Source organism: Sus scrofa, chromosome 4 (genome assembly GCF_054392235.1).
Source record: "Sus scrofa isolate SSC_HxYL_T2T_F1_AM1 chromosome 4, Sscrofa_HxYL_maternal_Yorkshire_Landrace_v2.0, whole genome shotgun sequence".
Classification (NCBI taxonomy): Eukaryota; Metazoa; Chordata; class Mammalia; order Artiodactyla; family Suidae; genus Sus; species Sus scrofa.
Window position 1 is genome coordinate 36,679,676 of NC_139386.1, and position 24,095 is coordinate 36,703,770.

A 24,095-nucleotide genomic window follows, 5' to 3' on the forward strand; every position below is an offset into this window, starting at 1 on the left:
CTATCAATATTATTTAGTATTTTGTTTTACAAGTCATTTCTTAAGAAATGCTACTTGTTAATTTGTTTTTGAAATTTTACACAGGAGAGTTTTCTTATGTGAAAGCGTCAATAGGACAAAACTAACGAGGAGTTGTTTTAGCCCTCAAATAAGTTTGCATTAACTTTTGAAATAAAATCCTCAGAAATCACCCTAGTTTGTTTAAGCCCCCCAAAACTTCAAAACCTAGTTTTGAGTCCAAAAAAAACCTGAAGTCGGCCCCTTAAAATTATGTACACTTAACATTTTCAGCCTCTGTCCCTCTCTGAAGACCCCTGGAAATAATAAACAGCCCTGTTGTAATGTGAATGGCAAGCAAGACTGCCAGTTGAAGAGACATTCTGGTAGAAGCGAACCATAGGAGGGAGCAAACTAGTTAGAGGTAAGGAACAAGAAACCAGAAGCTATTGGAAATGAGACCGTATTGGGCTTACAGAAAAATCATATATAACATAATAATGTAAATAATGTATCACAAAAATAGATGGCCTAATGGTTTATATTTTGTGATTTCTAAGTCACGTATTGGCATTTGCTCCCTAAGGTAAAGTATTCTAATTTAGGTTATTCTTATGCATTTACCGCAAATGAGATGGTACATAAGAAATGTGCAGTAGAAGTGTAGAAGATCATGTAAACTCTGTGATGTCAGGGACCATTCTCTTTGTTCACACAGCACTTAGCTTAAAGCCTGGCAATGATAGGTGTTGGATAAGTATTTGCTAACTGAATAAAGTCTATATATTGTCAGGTAACTATTTCCTAACTTTCTTTACAGCAGGGCTATCTAATAGAAATATAACATAGGTCATAAATGTAATTTAAGATTTTCTGTTCACCATATTAAAAAGTAAACAGAAGCAGGGGAATTAATTTTGTTGTATGTTTTATTTAACCCAGCATATCCCAAATATTATCATCTCAGCATGTTTTAATGAGTGACTTTACATTCTTTTATTTGTACTAAGTCTTTGATCCATTATGTGGTTACAGTGGAGCACAGCTCTAGAGGCATTTTTACATGAAACGTTTGTTCCTTTCCACAGAAATTCTTGTATTTCTTTGGTAGTCTTTTTCTAACATGTCTTTTGAGTCTAAATACAGAAGCACAGATGTCATCGAATTATAGTTACTGATTTGAATGGAAAGTCAGGATATCTGACTTCTCTTGGTTATACAACTTATCCCAAATCACTCTGCCTCTCTCTCTTTCCCCGTCTATAAAATTAGGGAGAATGTGCTGTCATCTATTTCATTTGATTAGTGTAAGTTATGTCTTTGAAACACTCTGAACTACTCAGACAAGGCTGTTGCAAAAGAGATTTTTTCATTATTAGTAACTTGTCATAGCAACTCTCAGTGTAAAAACAAAAGGAAGAAGTACCCATGAGGCTACTGCATATGGAGGTTCTGTTTATCTCCGCTTTGGAATAAGTTACAATGAATCAATACAAGATGTTCTTATAACACAATGAATCAGGAGAGCTGACTAGCTCTGCTCCAGATTTTAAACATCTGATCTATTTAAATATTGCTTGAATTAATTTAGCCTTCAGTTTCTGTTTGTATGAATAACCAACACTTAAAAAGGCATCCTTAAATCAAAATTGTGTAATAAGTCCTCTGGAAATAGAGGGCTGTACTGATTAAGGGCATTTGAGTGGGGAAAGTAAAACAACCATTTAGAAAAGCTTGTCATCACAAGATATCTACTGTAGAGCACAATGACTGATTCTTTTATCCAGATCAGGGGTTGCATTGGTTACCTGGCAAGCAGTTATACATAGCCAAACAGAGCTAAATCAAGTATATAGCTAAATCAAATGGATGTCTTCTTATAGCCGTATCTTTTCATTAAAAAGAAATAGTAATAGGGAGTTCCTGTCATGGCTCAGCTGGAACAAATATGACTAGTTTCCATGAAGACACAGGTTCGATCCCTGGCCCTGCTCAGTGGGTTAAGGATCCTTTGTTGTTGTGAGCTGTACTGTAGGTTGCAGATGTGGCTCAGATCTGGCATGGTTGTGGCACAGACCAGTGGCTACAGCTTTGATTCAAGCCCTAGCCTGGGAATCTCTCTATGCTGCAGCTGTGGCCCTAAAAAGATAAATAAATAATAGTAATGACTGTAAAGTTATAGATGAATGTCCTTTGGCTTTTTACATAAGCATAACACACTTTACTGATGTACTTAAAAAAATTTCTGGAATCCTATAGTGTGCGGTATCGTGGCCCTCAAAAAGCTGTGTTCACGTATTAATCTCTGGAACTTGTGAATGATACATTATTTGGAAGAAGTCTTTGCAGATGAATAAAGGATCTTGAGAAGATCATCGTGAGTTATCTGGGTGGATAAAAATTCAATGACAAGTTGTTTTTATAAGGGAAAAGCAGGGGAAACTTAAGACAGAAGAGAGGAAGATACACATAAGAGATGGAAGCAGTGTGACCATGGAGGCAGAGATTGAAGTGATGTGGCCACAAGCCAAGGAGTGCTTGTAATCACTAGAACATGGAAGAGGCAAAAAATGGATTCTCCCTTGCCACCCCAAAAGGGATTGTAACCCTCCTGGATTTGAGGCTTTTAGCCTCCAGAACTGAGAAAATACATTTCTGTTGTCTTAAGTCACCCACTTTGTGGTAATGAGTTATGGGAAACTAATATACAGGGAAAAGTAAAAAGATCTGTGTTTATCTTTGTTTTGTACCATGCATTGTGATTATCAGAGACTAGACAGCCCTTCCTTTAGAATTTTGATCCTTTCTTAGAAATATCAGAGGAAGTGTCTTAATACCCTCAAGTTTGAACAAGCCCGAGAAATAGTTTATATCTTGTAAGATACATTGTTATTGTCTCTCACATCCGTCCTTCCCTTGCTCCTCTTCCCAGTTTGCTCCTATTTGTTTTTGACTTCTTAGGACAGTTTATATTTAGGAGAAGGCATAAGTATAGGGATAGACCAATACATTTTGTCTTGTGAAGGTGTGATTTTGAAAAGGTTCTCCTTCCACTTTATCTTTCTCCCTTGCTGGATCTTCCTCTGGCAGATCCTTAAACCACTGTGCCAGGATGGGGACTGATCAAACTTGCGTCCCAGTGACACTGCTGATTCTATTGTGCCACAGCAGGAACTCTCCAGAACTGTAGCTCTAGGGCAGACTTTTCCCTGAGCTCCAGGCTTGTCATATGGGTATTTGGATGTGTATTCTCACCTGAGATATAAAAGGCATCTCAAACTTAAATGTCTGAAAATGAACCCTATTCTTTTTTTTTTTTTTTTTGGTCTTTTTAGGGACGCACCCGTGGCATATGGAGGTTCCCAGGCTAGGGGTCTAATCAGAGCTACAGCTGCCAGCCTACACCACAGCGACAGCAACACCAGATCCTTAACCCACTGAGCAAGGCTAGGGATCGAACCCGAAACCTCATGGTTCCTAGTAGGATTCGTTTCCGCTGTGCCACGACAGGAACTCCAGACCCCTATTCTTAGCTCCTCCCTAAAACTTGTTCTTTTCACAAGCCTTCTACATTTCAGTGGAAAGCTCTTTCTGTCCTGATTTATCAGGCCCAAATCCCCTTGGAAATCATTAGAAAATCTGTCAGTTCTACCTTCAAAACATATCTTATATCCATCATTTGCTGCTAGAGTATTGTAGTAGCCTTTAAACTTTTCTCCATGTTGCTATCCTTAACTCCTCCTACCCATTCTATTCTTAACATCCTTTTAAATTATTCATATTATAAACTATCTCTGTTTAGAAGCCCTATAAATTTTCACTTCTCACATAGAATAGAAGCCATACATTCTTACAGTGGCCTGTAAAGCCCTATGCAACCTGGCCCCATAACATTCTGACTTATCTGATATATTCTTTGTCTTGCTCATTTCCCTTTGACCACATTCTGGCCTCTGGGATATTCCGTGAACATGCCACGCACATTCCTACCTTAGGGCCTTTGTGGTGGCTCTTGCCTCTGCCTTGGGTGCTCTTTCCCCAGATTTCCACATGACTAACTCTCTTCAAGTCTTTGTTTAACTGTCATCTTTTCAGTAAACTCTGATCACCCTTTAAAAAATTGTAATCGGCACCACACAGAGACACACTCCTGGCTACTTTTATTCTGTTTAACTTTCCCCCCACATTCTAGCAAAGAATCACAGTAAAATGTTTAGGTGAAGTATTTAGAAAATTGTAAACTTCTAAATAAAAGTAGGGAACAATTTTTAGTAGTTTACCTATAATTACTGACCTAAAATGATCTTGTGGAGATACGAAAGGAGGTGGGCCTTGAAAGAACATTAAATAAGTGGAGTATGAAGATGGAAAGGAGTATTTCAGGCAGAGACAAAGACATAGGAAATGTCATAGAGATGAAACTGTTTTGTTAATATGCTTAACAAGTAGGTTGGTTGGCTAGACTGTTTTTGCTTTTTAGGGCCACACCCGCAGCATATGGAAGTTCCCAGGCTAGGGGTTGAATCAGAGCTACAGCTGCTAGCCTACACCACAACACCACCAGATCCAAGCCACATCTGCAACCTATACCACAGCTCATGACAACGACAGATCCTTAACCCACTGAGCAAGGCCAGGGATCGAACCCACATCCTCATGGATACTATTTCCACTGAGCCACAACAGGAATTCCACAGAGTATATTTTTATGTAGGAGAATGGTGAGAGACTAAGGCTAGCTTGTGGAAGGCTTTGAATGTCATGCAAAGTTTGAAAAGCGAATGGAGATTTGTAAGCAGAACTTAACAAAAACGCCGACGTGATCATTCAGAAACCAGGTGATTGGTGAAGTCCTTGTCTAGGAAGTAAAATAGGACAAAGAGGACTGAGAGTTTGGCTGTGCCACATTAGCTGTATAGATGAATCAAATAATCGCTAGACCAGCATTGTCCAGTAGAACTTTCTACAATAATGGAAATATTGTACACCTGCACTATCCAGTATGGTAGCTCGTGGCTACATATGGTTGTAGAGCATTTGAAATGTGACTAGTGCAACTGAAGAACTGAAATTTAATTTTTAAAAGTTTTTAAGTCGTTTAAACTTAGCTTCATGTGGCTGATAATGATATATTCAACCGAGTAGCTCTAGACTACAGTTTACTTTCTCACAAAGTATAAGGTTAAATTGGAACACTAGTGTCACAAGAAGGATAGGTTCCACAGCCAAATAAAGTTGGTGCAATATTCTAAGAGCAAATAGGTATCTCACAGATGCACCTGTGCATAACTAATATTTGTGAAATAGTTGCAGGTTTGTAGCCTTTTCATTTTTTGTATCTCCATAACTTATTTGCGTTCCCTTTTGTCTCTTGATTGCTGATTTTTCTTTTTCTTTTTTAACTTAGAATGTTAGTAACATAAGGAGTTCCTGTCGTGGCGCAGTGGTTAACGAATCTGACTAGGAACCATGAGGTGGTGGGTTCGATCCCTGCCCTTGCTCAGTGGGTTAACGATCCTGCGTTGCTGTGGCTCTGGTGTAGGCTGGCAGCTACAGCTCCGATTGGACCCCTAGCCTGGGAACCTCCATATGCCGCGGGAGCGGCCCAAGAAATGGCAAAAAGACAAAAAAAAAAAAAAAAAGTTAGTAACATGATAAAGAGGAGTTCGGAGGCTTATATATTATCTCTAGGTTAAAGAATTTCAGATTAGTCCACTTGTAGTATGGCATCACCCAAAATAACAAAAAGCCCTAGTATAGTTTTTCCTGAAGAAAAAATGCCAATTTACTACATTCAATAATGAATTCCCTGCCATTTTTCTGTAGAAATACTGTTGTTTTACCATGTGGAGTTTCCCGTGTTTACCTATAACTGATTTAAATGGGCAGAGCATGGAGTATTCTACTTATTTCCAGGTGAATTCTTCACATTTTCTGGCTTTTGAAAGTTCTCCTTCCTCACCTTCTATGACTGTGTATCCTCGTAAACCCTAGTCATATAATTTCTCTCCACTGACCTGGGCTTGTTGTGGATGATAAAGAGAGGCAGCTAATCCCATGAAACCAGGTGGTTACACCAGTTTCTTTATTTTTGAACCTCCAGCCAAAAGAAGTCCAACAACCCCAGCAAAACCAGTTAATACCAAGCCTTGGAAAAAATCCAGGAGGGTGCATTTTGGAGATATTCATAGCTGTCTAATCCCTATTGAACCAAACTTTGCATCTTGGGCTTAGTTTGGGAGTACATGTCCTGACACCAACTTGTATGTGGTTCGCAATAATGTTAGAGATTGGATGGAGATGGCTTTCTTCAAGTTGGATCCTTGGCTCTTCCACACATTTAGACTGACCCTCAGGAACAGAGTAGAGTGAAAGCTCATTAACTTTCATAGCAGCTCTGTGAGGTGAGTCCTTTTTTGGTGATGCATAGGCTTTGAAGGCGAGCAGACTCAGGCTGGCTGGCCCCACGGACCTCTGAATTACCTTGAACATGTTGCTGGCAGTGGCAGCTCCGGCGGGGTCACCCTACCTCGGCCCTGCTGATTTTTCAAATTGGTCTTTAGATTGATGCTTCCTATAGTTAAATTTCTATCATTAAATGTCTAATGTATAGTATGTTTTATAATTATAAACCTATTTTGTTTCTTTTGAATTCTTAATGAGAAAATCGTAACAGTAATGAACCTTTATGATTGTTTACCTGTTTTGTAATTCATGTATAGATTCTGCTTTCTTGAAAAAAATTTCCCTCTACTTGTTTTGTTCCCTTACAGAATTAATATTTCATTTGTATTTCAGTTTTGATTTTATTTTGGGGGAACATGTTTAGAGAGAGGCTATATGAATGTTGTGTATCTGAAGGAAAATAGATAGATTTTGCTTATTGTGCTTCTTCTTTCCCAAGAGATAGTGTTCCTTCTGAGAATTACTTTATAATTTGAAGAAAATTTTAAAAATAGCTTTTAGGACTTCTACCAAATATCTCTTCCAGCCTCTGCTACCTCGTTTTGTACATATGTCATAAAATTAAGCACACCACACACATAATGATTTACCCTGGACAGAGGTTTCCTCTTCCGCCATTCCTCATATTCTTTAGGAGAAAGAGACAAATCAGCTTCAAAAAAAAAAAAAAAAAAAAAAAAATCCTTCCGAAAAAAAATGATTAGGACAAAATTAGCCCAAACACTTAATGTTTGTAATTGTCCTAGAAGAATTATTCAGATTAATGATGAAACTTGTAAAGTTTCAGTTTGCAAATAAAATACTCATTCCACTGGAATGAGACTAAAGAATATACTAACACTTAAGAGAATTTGCAGATATTTTTCTTTTTCTTTTTTTCTCTTTTTTAGGGCCACACCTGTGGCATATGGAAGTTCCCAAGCTAGAGCTGAATTGGAGCTGCAGCTGCCGGCCTACACCACAGCCACAGCAACATGGTATCTGAGCCATGTCTGTGACCTGCACCACAGCTCCCCAACCCACTGAGCAAGGCCAGGGATCGAATCAACAGACTCATGGACACTGGTCGGGTTCATTACCACTGAGCCATGACAGGAACGCCTGCAGATATTTTTAAAAGAACAGAGGTAAAATTATCTCAGAAAATATTATACACTTTTAATCCTAGAGTATGCTATGTATAACAACTGTCTATTTTTAATTAGAATCATAGTCTTTTAGAACTAAGGGACCTTAGATATTATCTTGTCCAATCAACTTTAGCTTTCAAAAAAGAAGTTGAAATTCAGAAAGTAGACAGACTTGACTAAGATCTCAGACTAAGTTAATATCTCCCTTCTGTTGATAGGTAGCAATGAGTGTTTTAACGAGTTCAAAAAAATCTTTGACAGCTAAATATCTTTTTAAAAACCTATTTAAAAATGTCTTCGTGTCTCTGGGCACTCCCTCATACCGCCCGTTTTGCACTGTGCTTTTCTTCTCTTTTCCCTATTGGCACATTGTTTGCTCTCCTTAACAAAGAGTGCTTGGAAGGGGCTAGTCCAAACTGGTCCAAATATTTTAAAATATTTAAAAATTTTTTAAGAGAAATGGAATGAATAATGTTTTTTCTTATTTTTTGTAATGGATTGAGTAATGAGTATTATTTGTAATGAATATGATTGAAACCACAAAGTACCATTCTCTCTTATCTCCCAATCAAGAATTGGCTTAAATAGGTAAATGTGGCAGGTGTGTGTGTGTGAGGCTGTTTAAGAACTATCTCTTGGGGGAGGTTTTATGGCATATGGGAATAGTTTATTCTGAACTTTAGTTTATGTTTCTAGGAGATCATAGAAGTTATCCTAAGTTACCTTAGGAGCTCAAGGTAGTATGTTTGAGTTCTTGGTAAGCATTCACTTTCCAAAAAATGTGCTCCTAAACTGACTTGCGGCTATGCTCATGATCTGTTGAATTATCTCCACCTCCCCTGCTTAGAAGTAGTTAGTTGAAATTACTTATTCCAGTAATTTTAGACCACACATACATACATAAGAAGGCTGAAAACATTATATTTATTTTGGAGAAATTTATGTACTATAATGATGTGTTCCAAACTTGCAAGTGGCTAGACTACATTAGAAAAGCCAATTTCAGAGCCAATAATTTATTTCATTTTATTTCTAACCTTAAGCATGATAATCTTTTAAACAGTTTTATCCAGTAAATGGTTTAGTTATATTTGTGCCATCTTCTCAGATATTTATAGCTAATATTTTAAAGTAATATGTCATACTCTATCCTGGATTCTTTATATAAGTTATTTAATCCTGGTAATAATCATGTGGACTATAGGTTGTTATTCCTATTTTACAGTTGAATAAACTGTTTTAGTAATTTTTTTTCTTTCCTTTTTTTTTTTTTGTCTTTTTGCTATTTCTTTGGGCCGCTCCCACGGCTTATGGAGGTTTCCAGGCTAGGGGTCGAATCGGAGCTGTAGCCTGTGGCCTACACCACAGCCACAGCAACGCGGGATCCGAGCCGCATCTGCAACCTACACCACAGCTCACAGCAACGCCGGATCATTAACCCACTGAGCAAGGGCAGGGACCGAACCCGCAACCTCATGGTTCCTAGTCAGATTCGTTAACCACTGCGCCACAACGGGAACTCCTGTTTTAGTAATTTAATCCAGTGTCACACAGCTAGCTAATTAGTGTTGGAATATGAACTTGAATCCAAACTTTGTGACTCCAAAGTCCATGCTTTAATGTCTGAATAAAATATATGCTATCTTTACCCCATAATATGTGTAGTATTTTTAAAATCCACCCTCCAAACTACTCTACGTTATTACCTCATTTTATCCTATCTTGGGTAAGATAGTTATGTCTGAAATAGACAACCCCAAAATCTCACAGTAGAACACTCTAAAGGTTAATTTCTCACTTAATACAAGAACCATGTGGATGACTTGGGCATCCCACTTCCTTCCATATTGTGATTCACCTGTCCGCAAGGACCTGCTTGGAGTCAACCACTAGAATTACTATATTCAGTCAGCTAGTGAGGGAAAAGAGAGAGCTCAAAGGATGTTTGAAGGGATGACTAGTCCTGGAAAGGGCATGTATCATTGTATTCACATTGCATTGGCCAGGACTGGACACATGGCTGCATCTACCTGTGAGTGGAAGGAAAATGAAACAGATGAGTATAAAACATCATCTCTGCCAAAGATGATACGATATAGAGAAGTTATTGCCGAGCTAAAGCCACAAAACCACTTGGTAGCTATCCAGAGAACCCAGATTTCTTGGATCTGCATAAAACATGTTCATGTTTCTGAGGAGACATCAGTAATTAAAAGGCATTCAGGTTGTATTTCTAGCACTGTTACTGACTCTCATTGGGCATCAAATATTTTACTTCTTTTTGTCTGTTACATTTTAAATAGAGATACTGTTATTGACTATATGAGGTATGATAAACCTTAAAAAATGTTTTCTGGGAGTTCCTGTTGTATTGCAGCAGAAATGAATCCATCTAGTATCTGAGGATGCGGGTTCAATCCCTGGCCTAGCTCAGTGGATCAGAGATCTGGTGTTGCTGTGAGCTGTAGTGTAGGTCACAGATGCAGCTCGGATCCCGTGTTGCTGTGGCTGTGGCACAGGCCAGCAGCTGTAGCTCCAATTTGACCCCTAGCCTGAGAACTTCATATGCCAGGGGTGTGGCCCTAAAAAGCAAAAAAAAAAAAAAAAAAAGTGACAATTGCTATTTTAAGTGAAGACGACCTAATAGCTCTGTATTTTCATCATGCATTTATAATCAATACTTTTGAATATACAACAATTAGCCTTTATTTATTACATTTTTTTTAAACATGTGATGGATGATTCTAAGCCATCTTCATACCTTATATTTATCTTGCATTATGAATCTGAGACATTTGTTTAGAGATGAATGTTGTTTTTTAACTTTCCCTCAAACTTAACTCCTTTGGATGGAACTACAACTTCAGATCCTAAAGGAATAGAAGATGTTCCAGCTGAACTAACAATGAGAACAAATATGAATATTGTACTAATAATGTAAACTAGAGCAGAAAAGATTTCAGAAATTGATGTTAATTTTACTGACAAATTAAATTCCAATATAGCAGTAACAGTTAACCTTTTCTTACATTTTAGACTCCTTGGAGAATCAATTGAAAGCTATGGATTCTATCCCTAGAATATGCATATGTTCACAATTTAGTATACAGTTGTATGGATTTCACGGATTTCTCTGAAGGCTGTCCATGTATTAGCTGTTATTTTAATCATTTTTATCCTCTGAAAATTTATTACTGTGCCTATTATATTTTTACCTTAGCAGACTGTATAAAGATATGTTTAATAAGTTAGTTTTTGTAAGAGAGTCTATCTCTTTAATATTATTTGGACAGGAAGAATTATGCCCATACCCTGCATTGCCACAGTGGCTGAACTTCCAGCTATATTGGGGAATAAATTTATTAGAGGAAAATATGACATTTCCACATTTGACTTTGGCAAGATGAATGACATAACTTAAAAATAACCTTAAGCATTTAAATAACCTTTCTGAGGAATATCAAAATTATAATGAACTTCAGTGATTTATACTGTTCAGAGAAAGCCATATGTAAAAATCCAAACAACTTAATACCTCAGACTTATTTTAATGAACTTCTTGTTCAGATGTACAAAAGCTCTATTTACTTAGGGCCAAAATTAGCTTGCGTGCAGATATATCATTTCTAGTACATCACTTCTAGTTGTGGTCTGATCAAAGAATGGCTTTTAATGAGTAATTCTCTTCTTTGGTAGTTAACTATTACATTAAACTGTACTTAGCCATATTTAAATTCGATAGGTTGTTTGTATGCAGGAGATGTTAGGAAGATAGATATTTCCTTTTTTCACTGCCTTAGGAACCTTTCCTTAACACTAGAGGAAGAGCAAGGCCAAAGTAAGTCACGTTTCAAGGATATCCTCTGCTGTTTACCAACATTGGTTCCTGAAGTTAGGCACAGTGAGCTAAATTAATTTTCTCTATACTAAATCATTTGCTCAGATAACTTGTGGTTCCTCTTTGTACAGTTTAAATTGTCTGTTATTTATGGTTCTAGAAAACCATTGTCACTATGAAAAATAAGAGTGGTGGCAAAAGCATATAATGTATAGTCTTTTAGAAAGAAAGTTTTAAAATGGATATTGACAAGTATTTTTTTTAATTATGGGACTACCATATATGGCCAAATATAAAGTCAAGTATTTTTTCTTTCAAAATTATGCTTACGAAAAAAAGGAATCACCTTATAATTTATATCTTTGCAAAGTCTCTTATACTCTGTTTGGGGAAATCTGAAATATCTTTGTTCACTGCTTGGTTTGGGTGCACTAGAATGACAGTTCCACAAAACAGAGGCCTTGTCTCTTTTATTCACTATTGTATATCTACCACCTAGAGAGCATTTGGCACACTATAGGCACTGAACATTTTTGTTGAAAGAATAAATTAATGCTTATACAGATTACTTTTTAACAAATTTAGTATTCCTAGAACCCATTAAAGTTGCAAGTATTAGTGCAAGAAGCTTTTAAAAGATCATTTTTTAAAAGTAGTAGAATAATTGTTAATATTGTAGCGATAACAAATGCATACTAAGCTTTAGCTAAAATGTCCTATGACAGCATCATGTACAGATTCAAGAATACTGTATCTCAGGCCCTTAGGTAAAGGGGTCCTTTGGAAAACTGCTGGATATTTTCCCCTCAAAGTGTATACAGCTTTCCTCTTGAGGAAAGGTTCATGCAGCATAGGGCAGCTGGAAATCAAGCAGAAAATTAAAGTCTTACTGGCTTAAGGTGTCAGGGGATGGAGTTGGGGACTGCCAGAATATCTGGAAATTGAGTGAATAAATCCCAGGAAGGAGAGAGTTATAGTAGGATAACCCTAAATTCGGTAAACTCCCCTGAAATACCTTGTTGTCCCCTGAACATGCATGAGAGATTCCAAGGAGCTCAATGGAAAATAATAGGAATCAGGCAGAAAAGACTGACTAGAGATTTTGGCTTCTATTCTCTACAGGGAAGACAGGATTTGGTGTTCAATTCCCACCAAACTAAAGAGGCTTGGCAAACATTTGTGCTCAGAAGACCCATTCTAAAACATAAAACCAAGCCTTCCCAAGTTTGACTTTATTAGCCAAGAGATAACTGGCAGGTATAATAAAAATCCTCACTCCTCAGAGAAAATAGGAAGCTATAAAAGTCTCCACTGCATATCATCCACAATATCCAGTTTATAATAGGCAGCCGCTAGACATATGAAGAATTAGGAAAATATGACTTTGGTGTCAAGACCATCCACCCCAAAATGGTAGCAGACCCTAAAATTAGCAGAATTAGCAGACTGTAAAGTAACTGTAATATATTCAATGGCCTAAAGAGAGACGCATGATCATGGTGACTGAACAGATGGGCAATTTCAGCAGGGAAATAGAAACTATAAAGGAGCAGAATTAGTCTAGAACTGAAAAGTGTAATACCTGAAATAAAAATTTTGCTCAGTGGATTTAATAGCAGATTGGAAAAAGTTGATGAACCTGAAGCCAGACCAATAAAAATTTGCCAGTCTAAAGAATACAGAGAAAAAAGATTACAAAAAGTGAACAGAGCTTTGGCGGCCAATGGGACAGTTTTAAACTAACATGTGAATAGTTGAAGGAGGAATAAAAGACAAAATAGATGGTAGGGTAAAAATATGTAAGGAAGTAATTGCCAAAAAATTCACTTATTTGGTTTAAATAAACATCAAACTGAAGAAGTTCATAAAACCCCAACTGGGGTGATTATAAGAAAACCACATCTAGCCATATCTTAGTCAAACTGCTGAACATCAAAGATAGAAAATGTTAATGCAGCCAAAAGAAAAGAGACCAACAGTTCCACTGGGGCAAAACCGGATCAGTGCCAGGACGCAGGTGTGATTCCCTGGCCTGGCACGGTGGGTTAAAAGATCCTGTGTTGCTTCAACTGTGGCTCAGATCTGATCCCTGGCCCCAGAACTCCATGTGCCCCTGGCTCCAAATGCCTCTGGGTGGCCAAAAAAGAAAAAAGCTGTTGCTACAAAGGAATCAAAATATCAGTGAAGGATGGCTTCAGAAATGTTTGGAGATCAGAAGACAGTGGATTGGAATGACCTATTTAAAGTTCTGAAAGGATAAAGCTATCAACTTGGAATTCCATATTCATTGAAACTATCCATAAAAATGAAGGTGAAATAAGGATATTTTTCAGATAAACAAAACTTGAGAGCGTTTATTGCTAGGAAACCTGCAACACCAAGAAATGCTTAAGGATGTTCTTCAGGTTGGAGAGAAATGACACCAAACAGGAGATGAAACTTGGATCCACTTTAATAAAGAATGAAGAGGAGTTCCCATTGTGGCTCAGCAGCAACAAATCCAGCTTATATCCATGAAGAGGCAGGTCCAATCCCTGTCCTCAATCAGTGGGTTAAGGATATGGTGTTGCCGTGAGCTGTGGTGTAGTTCTCAGATGCAGCTTGGATCCCTAGGGGCTGTGGCTTAGGCCAGCAGCTGCAGCTCCAATTCGACCCCTAGCCTGGGAATCTCCATATGCCTCAGGTGTGGCCTTAAAAAGCAAAAAAAAAAAAAAAAAAAGAAAAAAGAAAAAAGAAAAGAATGGAGAATACCAGAAATGGTAAATATGTTGATAGCAGATCTCATCCATAGAAAGGATTTTGTAAGCATATAAAGTAATGAAAGATGTGTCTAAAGAAGAGTTTTAAAACTCTTCAAAACAAAACAAAATTAGTAAATATTAAGACGAAGTAAAAAAGATTTAAAATCAAAGAGAGGACTTCCCATTGTGGCGCAGTGGAAATGAATCCAACTAGGAAACATGAGTTGTGGGTTTGACCCCTGGCCTCACTCAGTGGTTTAAGGGTCCGGCGTTGCCATGAGCTGTGGTGTAGGTCGCAGACATGGCTTGGATCTGGTGTGGCTATGGCTCTGATGTAGGCCTGCGGCTACAGCTCCAATTCGACCCCTAGCCTGGGAACCTCCATATGGCTGGTGCGGCCCTAAAAGGACAAAAATAAATAAATAAATAAATCTAATGTTCCAGTGTAAAAATGGGCAAAAAATATGAACAGAATAATCATTGAAAAAATTGAGGGCTGTAAGTATGAACAAATGTACGATGAAGTACAGTTTATTTAGTAATCAAAGAAGTGGGAATGAAAGTACTTATTTTTTTGCCGCTTAGAAAAAGCTATTGAAATATCATAGGATATTGATGAGAATTTGAGGAAATAAGCACTTTTCCAGCTGGTAGTGATCTCGGAGAGACAGCAGTGAGTAATGGCTTGGAGCAAGATCTTAATTTTCTGCTTAGTTTTCTTTTTTTTCTTTCTTTTTTTTTTTTTTTTGTCTTTTTGCTATTTCTTGGGCCGCTTCCGCAGCATATGGAGGTTCCCAGGCTAGGGGTCAAATCGGCCTATTCCAGAGCCACAGCAACGTGGGATCCGAGCCGCGTCTGCAACGTACACCACAGCTCACGGCAACGCTGGATCGTTAACCCACTGAGCAAGGGCAGGGACCGAACCCGCAACCTCATGGTTCCTAGTCGGAACCATGCGCCATGACGGGAACTCCTTTTTTTTTTTTTTTTAATTTTCTGCTTAATTTTCAAGAATTGAACCTAGGCAGCCTGGTTGAAAACCAGGAATCCCAGCCGCTAAACTAACTAGAGACTTAAGAGCAGAATTGCTCTGATTCTTGACCCCTGTTGAAAACTAGAATGTTCCAAGGAGGCCAAACTGTGAAAACAGGTACAGCATGTGGGAGAGCACACAGAGAAGAAGTAGAAGCAAAGAAGTAATGCACGCTCTAAAGAGGAGTGCGGGTGCCGGCCTCAGCCTCAATGAGGAGCGCACCAACCAGAGAGGTGATTCGAATCACTTATATAGGACGGTTCTTCTGGGTCTTTAGCAATTGTTTTATTTTTCACACCTGACTGGACACAGGACCCTTCCTGATATGTGAACATCTTTTAGCAAAGATGGATTCCAAAGCAGCTGGTGTCAGAATGGTATCAAGACTTATGGCCTGGTGCCCCTCTCTTTTTGACCCCCAGGAGTCTTACTGCATGCGCATGTGTAATTGGGGAGCTCTTGACCCTGGGGGTGATTGATGTGGTCCTCTTATCTTTCTACTCCAGTAGAGCTCAGCTCCTGCCAATTAACTTTTTCCTTGAGCTGTCAAAGAGAAACAAGCCCCAATTTTCTTGGCCTAACAAATCCTAGCCTTTCTCAGCCCAGGGCCCATCTACCTCTTACCTCAGTGGAAGCATAAAAATTGGAACAGACAGTTTGGTAGTTTATTTCAAGAGTGTATTTTGGAAGTCCATATGACCTAGAGAGCAAGAAATTCATATACCATATGACCTAGAGAGCAAGAAATTCATATACCAAGAAATAGCTTATCAAATTGGTCAGAGGTGGGTAGAAGGAGATCATTATTCAATAAGTGGTATTGTGATAACTGGCTAGCCAATTAGGGAAAAATCAAATTTTGATCTCTACTTAGTCCTAACATGAAAAAAATATTGGAATGTATGAAAGGTTAAGCAAAAATAAATAAATAAATAAATAAACTGTAGAAGTACTAGAAAAAAACATGAGTGAATTTTAAAAATACAATCTTGGGAGTTCCCTGGTGGCCTAGCAGGTTAAGGGTCTAGCATTGTCACTGCTGTCGCTCTGGTCTCTGCTGTTGCATGGGTCAGTTCCTGCCCTGGAAACTTCCTTGTGCTATGGGCATGGCCAAAAACAAAACAAAACAAAACAAAAAACCTTAGAGTGAACAAGATTGTTCAGGATAGTTATAGAATCCAAGTCATAAAGAGAAAGACATGTGAATTTGAACACACACAAAAAATTTTAAATTCCAACATTGGAAAATTGCTGTATAATTTAAAAAAATAAATATTTGGCATGTAATAGCAAAGTTCCTTTATATATAAAACAGGCCTTATACCAACAGCAGGATATGAACATGTGGTTCATTTACAGAAAGTGATATGTTGTGACTTATAAACACTTGAGAACCACACATAATACCAAATATATCATCATTAAAATTTTGTCTTTATTCCTCATCTTCTCTCAACCTCTTAACATAAGCATATAGTGCCAAAATAAGTTTAGTAGTCTGTTATGCTTTTGTAATGTAAAATAGTGTTTATTAGCATCTAGAATAGAAAGTCTTATTTCTTTGTCTTTTTTCTTGACTGTCACTTGCGTCAGGTTTTTCTAGTGGCCAGAATTAGTGATCGATAGCAACTGTGCTGGAAGTCTCTGTACCTATTCCCTCCTCACTTCAAACAAACAAAAAAAATTTTATATTTAGTCCTCTCTCCATTTTCTTCAGCAGTGTTAGTAAGTATTTTTGCATGCTACTTTTATTACATTCATATTTTAGAGGTGCTGAACTTGTGGGTGTCGGACATCAGTAAAAGAAAATTAGAAACTGTAGCTACTCTCTGCTCTTATATTTAGTATTTATCAACACAATAAATTGGATTTTCTCTTATCTTTTTGAGAAGTAACAGAAGAAATCTAATTTTTGCTGAAAAAGATTAAATCTAATTTTTTGGCAAAACCAGATACTCTAGAGTATAATGGGATTTTCTCTTGGGAAACAATTTCTTTTTTTTTTTTTTTTTTTTTTTTTTTTTTTTTTTTTTTTTGAATTATTTCTTTTCTTTTTTTTTTTTTTTTTGTCTTTTTTTTTTTTTTTTTTTGTCTTTTGTTGTTGTTGTTGCTGTTTCTTGGGCCACTCCCGCGGCATATGGAGGTTCCCAGGCTAGGGGTTGAATCGGAGCTGTAGCCACCGGCCTACGCCAGAGCCACAGCCACGTGGGATCCGAGCCGCGTCTGCAACCTACACCACAGCTCACGGCAACGCCGGATCGTTAACCCACTGAGCAAGGGCAGGGACCGAACCCGCAACCTCATGGTTCCTAGTCGGATTCGTTAACCACTGCGCCACGACGGGAACTCCGGGAAACAATTTCTTAATAAACTTTTCTGCCCAGCCTTCTATCTCCAAAATACCCTTTCATGAATCTTAAATCATTTAGGCTTGCGGGTGGTTAGTAGATGCTACTAAAATGTTTGTGGTTAGGAGATGTTTATTGGTTGAACAGTTTAAATCTGTAATTCTTGAAGTTGTATAATGTCGAGATACTCAACACATCTTATTTATCCTGTAGCACCTGTAGGGTAGAGTCTTTTCTTCACAGTTTAAAAATCTGGATGTACTAAGGTTGTATCACTTTAAAAGGACCTTACGGCAATAACAAGCCAAAAGCAAAGATATAAACAGAATCCTCAATTCCTCATTTCTACTTCTCTGTGTTTTGTGTCATAATTTATCCAGTGTTTATTAAGCACCTACAGGTTGTGTTAAGTACTAGAGATACAAAGCTTGTCGTACATTTCATTTCAGCTAACATTTAGTTAGTGGCAGATTTTAGGACATGCCAATTTAACTTATAACGTCTATTCGAAGTAAGTGGTATCACCCACATTTTGTAGTGGGGATCACAGACTCAGGAATGTACCCTACCTCAGATTTTATAACACATAGTGGTTGACCAGGTTTTGACTCCCAAATTCTCTTTATACATCCAGACTGGATGTTTTCTATTTGCCTCTATAGACCCATTCCTTGTCCTTCGCTGCCTTGCTCTGTGCGCTACAGGAGGTTGACGCAGTCTGAGGACTGCCTCACTTAGGTTCTTTGTTGATTTCTATTTAGATTTCTATTTTCTATATGAAGCATTGGTGGATTCTGGAGATCCAGGGAAGAGAGAAGCTGGATATTTAATCTTGCAGCTGCTATTGGACAGTTCCTCTTCAGTAATTGCTGTCTCCCTGCTCCTTCTTTCAGAAGGATGGCAGTGGATTCCTGAGTACTTTGCCATCCCTATTGGTTCCTTTAGCCCTACCCATACCTTTGTAAATGAGCCCTTGAGTTACCTCTTTGAAAATGCTTTGTTTTTTTTGTTTTTTGTTTTTGTTTTTTGTTTTTTTTGCCAAGCTAGTGACTGATGCATACAGCTTTTCTTAAAACATGGACCACTATTTGTATGGATTTGAGCTTTCTGTTTTTAATATATCCTGTGTTTATAAGCTGAACATTTAAAATCTAGAACATGTTTTCACTTAAAACAATACAGTATAAAGTATAAAAAATAGCATGCTGTCAAATTAGATGTGTTTTATGATGAGTCAATATGAAATTATCAGCACTTCTACTAAATCTTTGGTCCACAAAACTTTTTTTTTTTTTTTTTTTTTTTTTTTTTTTATGGCCACACCTGGCGTATGGAAGTTCCTAGGCCAGGGATTGAATCTGAGCTGCAGGTGTGACCTACCCCACAGCTGTGGCTGCACTGAATCCTTTAACCCACTGTGCCACAGTAGAAACTCCATGGTCCTCAAAGCTTTGACACATGTGGTAGAAATACCTTTATTTAGGGCCATTCCTCATTTCTTACTTCCTCACATTCCTCAAGAGGTACAAAAAAGTTAGAATCAAAGAGGTCTTGACTTTAAAGAGATAGGAACACTGTGGACTGGAGAAGGTTAGTTAAGCAGTTTTTAGGTCTTTATCCTTAATACCAATCTCAGATGCTACTCTTGAATTGAAGTACACTAAAAGGTTAAGAGTGGGCTCCTTTGCCAGCAATAAAAAAACTAGTTTTTCAACCAGTTTCTTCAAGGGGATGACATGTGTAGCAGCAATTGGCAGAAAGTCTTTGTTATTTGTTGGAGTTGTGCTATACTGGGAAAGAGCAAAAAAGACATTTCTCATATTTTAATTAGCAGGTGAATGGAATTCCTCGTGACATTGGTGTTAAGAGAATCGCCTCCTTTATGATTTTAGATACTCTTTAAAATACATATGGGGTGCACTTGTGTTTTACTCTCTTCTGTTTCAGTAACTAAACTCTTTTAGCATCTTTAATTACAGATGCATACTTTTATTTGGAGGCCGAAAGCTAGCCGTAGCATGGAAGAAACCTCAGTTGTCTTTTTTCCCCACTGCTTTTCTTCATGTTATCACTGTGTTATTGACCAGGGTTCTTGGCCTTCCTTAAGCAATAAAAATTGATAAGAGGCCAGACAAGAAATGCAGGCAAGGCTTTATTGGGGTCCCTGCTACAGCAGGGGGGCATGAAAACAAGTAATAGGTTCCCTTGCTTTCTCTCTGAGGCAGGGGGTAGGGTGGGTAGGGCAAGCTGGTTCCTTTTATCGGGTGAAGGGGTAGGAACAGATCCAGGGGTTGGGCCGGAAGGATGGCTTGGGTGGTTTGCCCACCTCTTTGGTGGTGGTGTATACAGGGGGCATGCAAGGTATTCTGTTTTTGCTCCCAGCTCTTCAGAAGTGGCAGTTGGTTTTTTTGGTCTTTTTGTATCTTGTTGTCCATAACTTGCCCCAACTCTGTATGCACACAGTTATTTTTAGTCCCATGTAGTTTCTTTATATTTTGTTGCTTGAGGAGACATTTGTTCAAGTGCAAGCACTGCAGCGAAGGATCCCAGATCCCAGCCTATCTCATTCCTCTCAGAGATTCTACACCCCTTATTCTTAAGGGACAAGGAGCCAAAGGTCTCTTCTTCTGCAACTTCTTCCTACTAGACAGGGACTGCAGACCCTAGCTTACCCTAGAGGTATAGAAGTTCCTTGCTGACTGTTCCAAGGACCTGTAGGGACCTGGGTCACCCTTCGTTGGAATGGGTTGAATTCTTTGAGCCATTATGAGTCTTACTTAAACTGTTGAAGCCTAGAAAACTCAAACTTAACCAAAAGGTTAAACAAACAAGGGCCAAAAAGGAGCACAGTAATGGCCACTAAAGGGCTTGGAAAAGGGAAAGAACCAGATTAACTTTGGGAGGGCTTCCCTAAGTGTCGACCAGACAGTGGAGGCAGTATCGCCTCTGCCAAAATTGTGAAGCCACTCTACTTAGGTGTATATTTTTGTTAATCTCAGGGTTAAAGTTTAACATGTTTCTCTGAATAGAAGGCCTGGACCTCTTGGTTCCAGGTCTCCTTGGACCGAAAAGCCTTAGCCACAGATTTACAACAGTGGGGAAGACAACTGAGCACTAGATGAAATGTAGCATAAAATCAGTATGACAGAAGAGAATGGTTATGAGAAAACAAAAACCTCCTGCCAGAAAGTTTTGGATACCTTGTAGGATCCAAGAGAACAAACTACAGAACCAGTTTTCAGTCCTACCCCCCACCTCATACTGTGTATAGCAAGGATTGGTGGTTAATTGCCTGTTGAAGCCAGGCGGCTTGTTGTCGAATTTTCTCAATGTTGGTTTCTACCTGGGAAGAGGTGATGACGTGTGTAACCAGAAGTGTTGGCAATTGCACATACTCCTCCTTGTTCTGTCGATAGATAATCTAGAGCCAGTTGGTTATCAGTTGGTTAGCCAGGGAATCTAGACTTGTTTTGGTTTTTGAGCCACTTCTATGAGATATAAAATCTCAGTTCCGAATTTTACAGGGAAGTTTATTCTCATTTAAGTCTTCTTTCTCTCCAAATAGCTTCATGGGCATGTAAAACAAGGCATCCTTGTAGGATATTTTTTGAATCTGTGTGATCTTTTTTGAATCTGTAGGATATTTATTTTGAATCTGTGTGTATATTTATAATGTTTCTTTCCCCTAAGGTTAAAGCTCAGGTTAGGGCTATCAGTTCAGCCTTCTGGGCTGAAGTGTTGAGTGGCAGAGGTTTTGCTTCTGTGACACTCTGAGTACTCACAGGGGCATACCCTACCCTCCTGACTCCGTCTTTAATGAAACTACTGCCAACAGTAAACCATTCCTCTTCATCAAGCCTACAGGCATAAACCCGGTCAAGGGTTTCAAGGAAGGAATGTTAGTTCTGGGCTTTCAGCAGGCATCAGTGTATCCAGGTTAAGACTGTGGCAAGTTTTGAAGGTTACCTCCGGGGAGTGAAGGAGTAAAGCCTGGTATTTCTAGTAAGGCAGCCTCCAGTTAGCCAGTGGTGGCCTTTAATCTCCAAAATCCCTTGTACTTGATGAGGGGGTGGGCTTCCATTAGCTGTCCAAAGGTAAGCTTGTTAGCTTCTTTCACTAGTAAAGTAGTGGCAGCAGCTGCTTGGAGGCAGCCAGGCCAACCTCAGGCCACAGAATCTAGTTGTTTGAAATAGCCTGTAGGCTGAGGAACTTCTAGCTTTTGTATAAGGACCCCAAGAGCTGTCCCCTGCTTTTTAGCTATGTACAAGATGACTAGCTTTTTTTAAATTGGGAAGACCCAGAGCAGGATTTGGCAAGGGCCTGTTTAATATTATTAAAAGCCTTTTTTTGTTTCCCAGTCCAAAGTAATGGTTCTATACCTGAGCCTTTTGTGGCTTCCCTGGGGCTTAGCCATCAGCCTAAATCCTGGAATTCAAATTCTGCAAAATCCTGCCATGCCTAAGAAGGTATAGAGATGTTTCTTTGTCCTAGGGGCACTCAGGATTAATATAGCTTGTTTTCTATCTGGAGATAACTGTCCACTCCCAAGGTTTATAATATATCCCAGATATTTAAATTGTTGTTTTGAGATTTGTGCTTTTTCTGGGAAATCCTATAGCCCCAGGCCCTAAGGGAATTAAGGACTTCAGTGGTATTCTGATCTGAGGCCTCCATGGTAGGAGTTCATATTAATACATCATCTACATACTACAGAATAACACCTTCTTTTAGGTCTTTCCCTTAGTTCTTTTCCTAGGGGCGAACAAGTGTGGACTGTCCCCAAACCCCTGAAGCAATACTGTCCAGGTATATTGTTGCATTTGGCCCAAGTTGGGGTTAGTCCGCTGGAAGGCAAACAGAAACTGTGATGAGAGTTTCTGTTTGCAAAAGAAGGCGTTCTTGAGGTCAAGCATAGTAAACCATCTGGCCTCTCCAGGAACTTGGACTAATGTATTATAAGGACTGGCCACAAGAGAATATAGGAACCACTGCATCATTTACTGCTCTGAGATCTTGTACCATTTGATATTCCCCATTTGGCTTAATAGCTGGCAGAATAGGAGTATTGCAGGGAGATTGACAAGGCACCAAGAGACCATGTTTTAAGAATTTACCTGTGAGGGGTTGTAAACCTTTTTTTGCTTCCAACTTTATGGGATATTTTCTTTTGTTAGGATAAGCAACTTCTGTCTTATGGTTAATTTTTACAGGTTGGACATTTACAGCCTTCCCAGGGATTCCTTTGTCCCAAGCTGCAGGGTTTACTGCTTGTAGAATATGGCTAGGAATAGGCCCTTGTTCTTCCAGCTGATTTGTCTTAGAGTCAAGAAAAGGAGCTGCTCAGGGCCTCCTAATGAGGAGAAACCAGAAGCTCTCTTGTCAGTAGTAGAGTAGGACACCCAGGCACAACTAAAATTTGTGAGAGAAAACACTGTTCAAATTGGCTGGTGAGGGGCCTGATGAAGTAACAGGTATGAAGCTTTCTGTTGACCCAGTTACTGTATAGCTTTTGGAGGAAAGAGGCCAAGCATGAGAAATCAGGACCAAATAAGTGGCTCCTGTGTTGATTACAAAATTGATCTTCTTATCTGCCACATCAGGGACCACTTGGGGCTCCTTGATGGAGATAGACATCTCATGGTGGGGAGCCACCAGAATCCCTGGGCCATCTCAATCATCTAGCATGGATGGCCACCTCAGGAGCAGGAGTCTCCATTCCCCTATGGGACTGGGGACAGTCCTGTTTTCAGTGACTTGTTCATTTGCAGACTAGGCATGAATTGGGTTTTCTGGCATTTTTGGGCCCCGTGGCCAGTTAACTTACATCTGAAGCATTTCTCCTTGCTGGTTTTACCTCCAGATAGATGGTTAAGCTTCCTTGGCTCCCTTGGGTTATCCTAAATTTGCAAGTCATGACTGGCAGCAAAGACCATCAGTTTAGCATGAGCCCTGGCCTGCCGTTTTCTTTCTTTCTCAAGTTGAGCAAGTTCTTTCTTCCTTCTCAGCTTGATCTCAATTACTAAATACCTTAAAGGCCACCTCTAGGAGTTGGGGCATAGGGTTCTGTGAGCCCATGTAACTTTGGAGTTTCTACCTAACATCAGGTGGGCTGGCTAATAAAATGTCCAAGCAGGGCTTGATCCTTGGAGTAGAGGCATCAGTGTTAGTAAATTCTCTGAAAGCTTCCACAAGCCATCCCTGAAAGAGGGCTGGATTTTCTTTTTCTTCTTGGGTCACTCTTTAAACTTTTCATGGTTAACTGGCTTTTTGATAATCTTTTTCATCCGTTCTAATACACATTGAATCATGTGGTTCCTAGCTTCTGGTCCCTCCCAGGAATCCCAACAGGGCTCTTGATTTGGGACTACATCTTCCCCCAAAGAGTTGGTCCTGGCAAGCTGATCACCATACCCCTTGGCTGCTTCCCAAATTCTGTTTTTCCTCAGGGGTACAGCAAATAGGTAGGACTGTTTGGGCATCCTTCCAAGTTAAATCGAAGGTCAGAGTTAGGGCCTGAAACCCTTCAGCAAATTTACTAGTGTC

The 24,095-nt window shown here is 39.0% G+C and overlaps 1 protein-coding gene and 1 pseudogene across 9 annotated transcripts in view; one reads left to right on the forward strand and one right to left on the reverse strand.

Annotated features, from left to right (window-relative positions):
* Positions 1 to 24,095, forward strand: part of RNF19A (ring finger protein 19A, RBR E3 ubiquitin protein ligase) — a 1,069,816-nt gene that overhangs the window by 1,001,591 nt on the left and 44,130 nt on the right. For 5 of the 9 annotated variants that reach the window (XM_013996573.3, XM_085020951.1, XM_005662947.4 and 2 more), the window contains exon 2: positions 292 to 421. The exons of the other annotated variants lie outside the window; for them this stretch is intronic. The gene's annotated coding sequence lies outside the window, so the exon portion shown is untranslated. The remainder of the gene's footprint in view (positions 1 to 291; positions 422 to 24,095) is intronic. 9 annotated transcript variants of the gene reach the window in all.
* Positions 5,863 to 6,489, reverse strand: LOC110260248 (MICOS complex subunit MIC26 pseudogene; annotated as a pseudogene).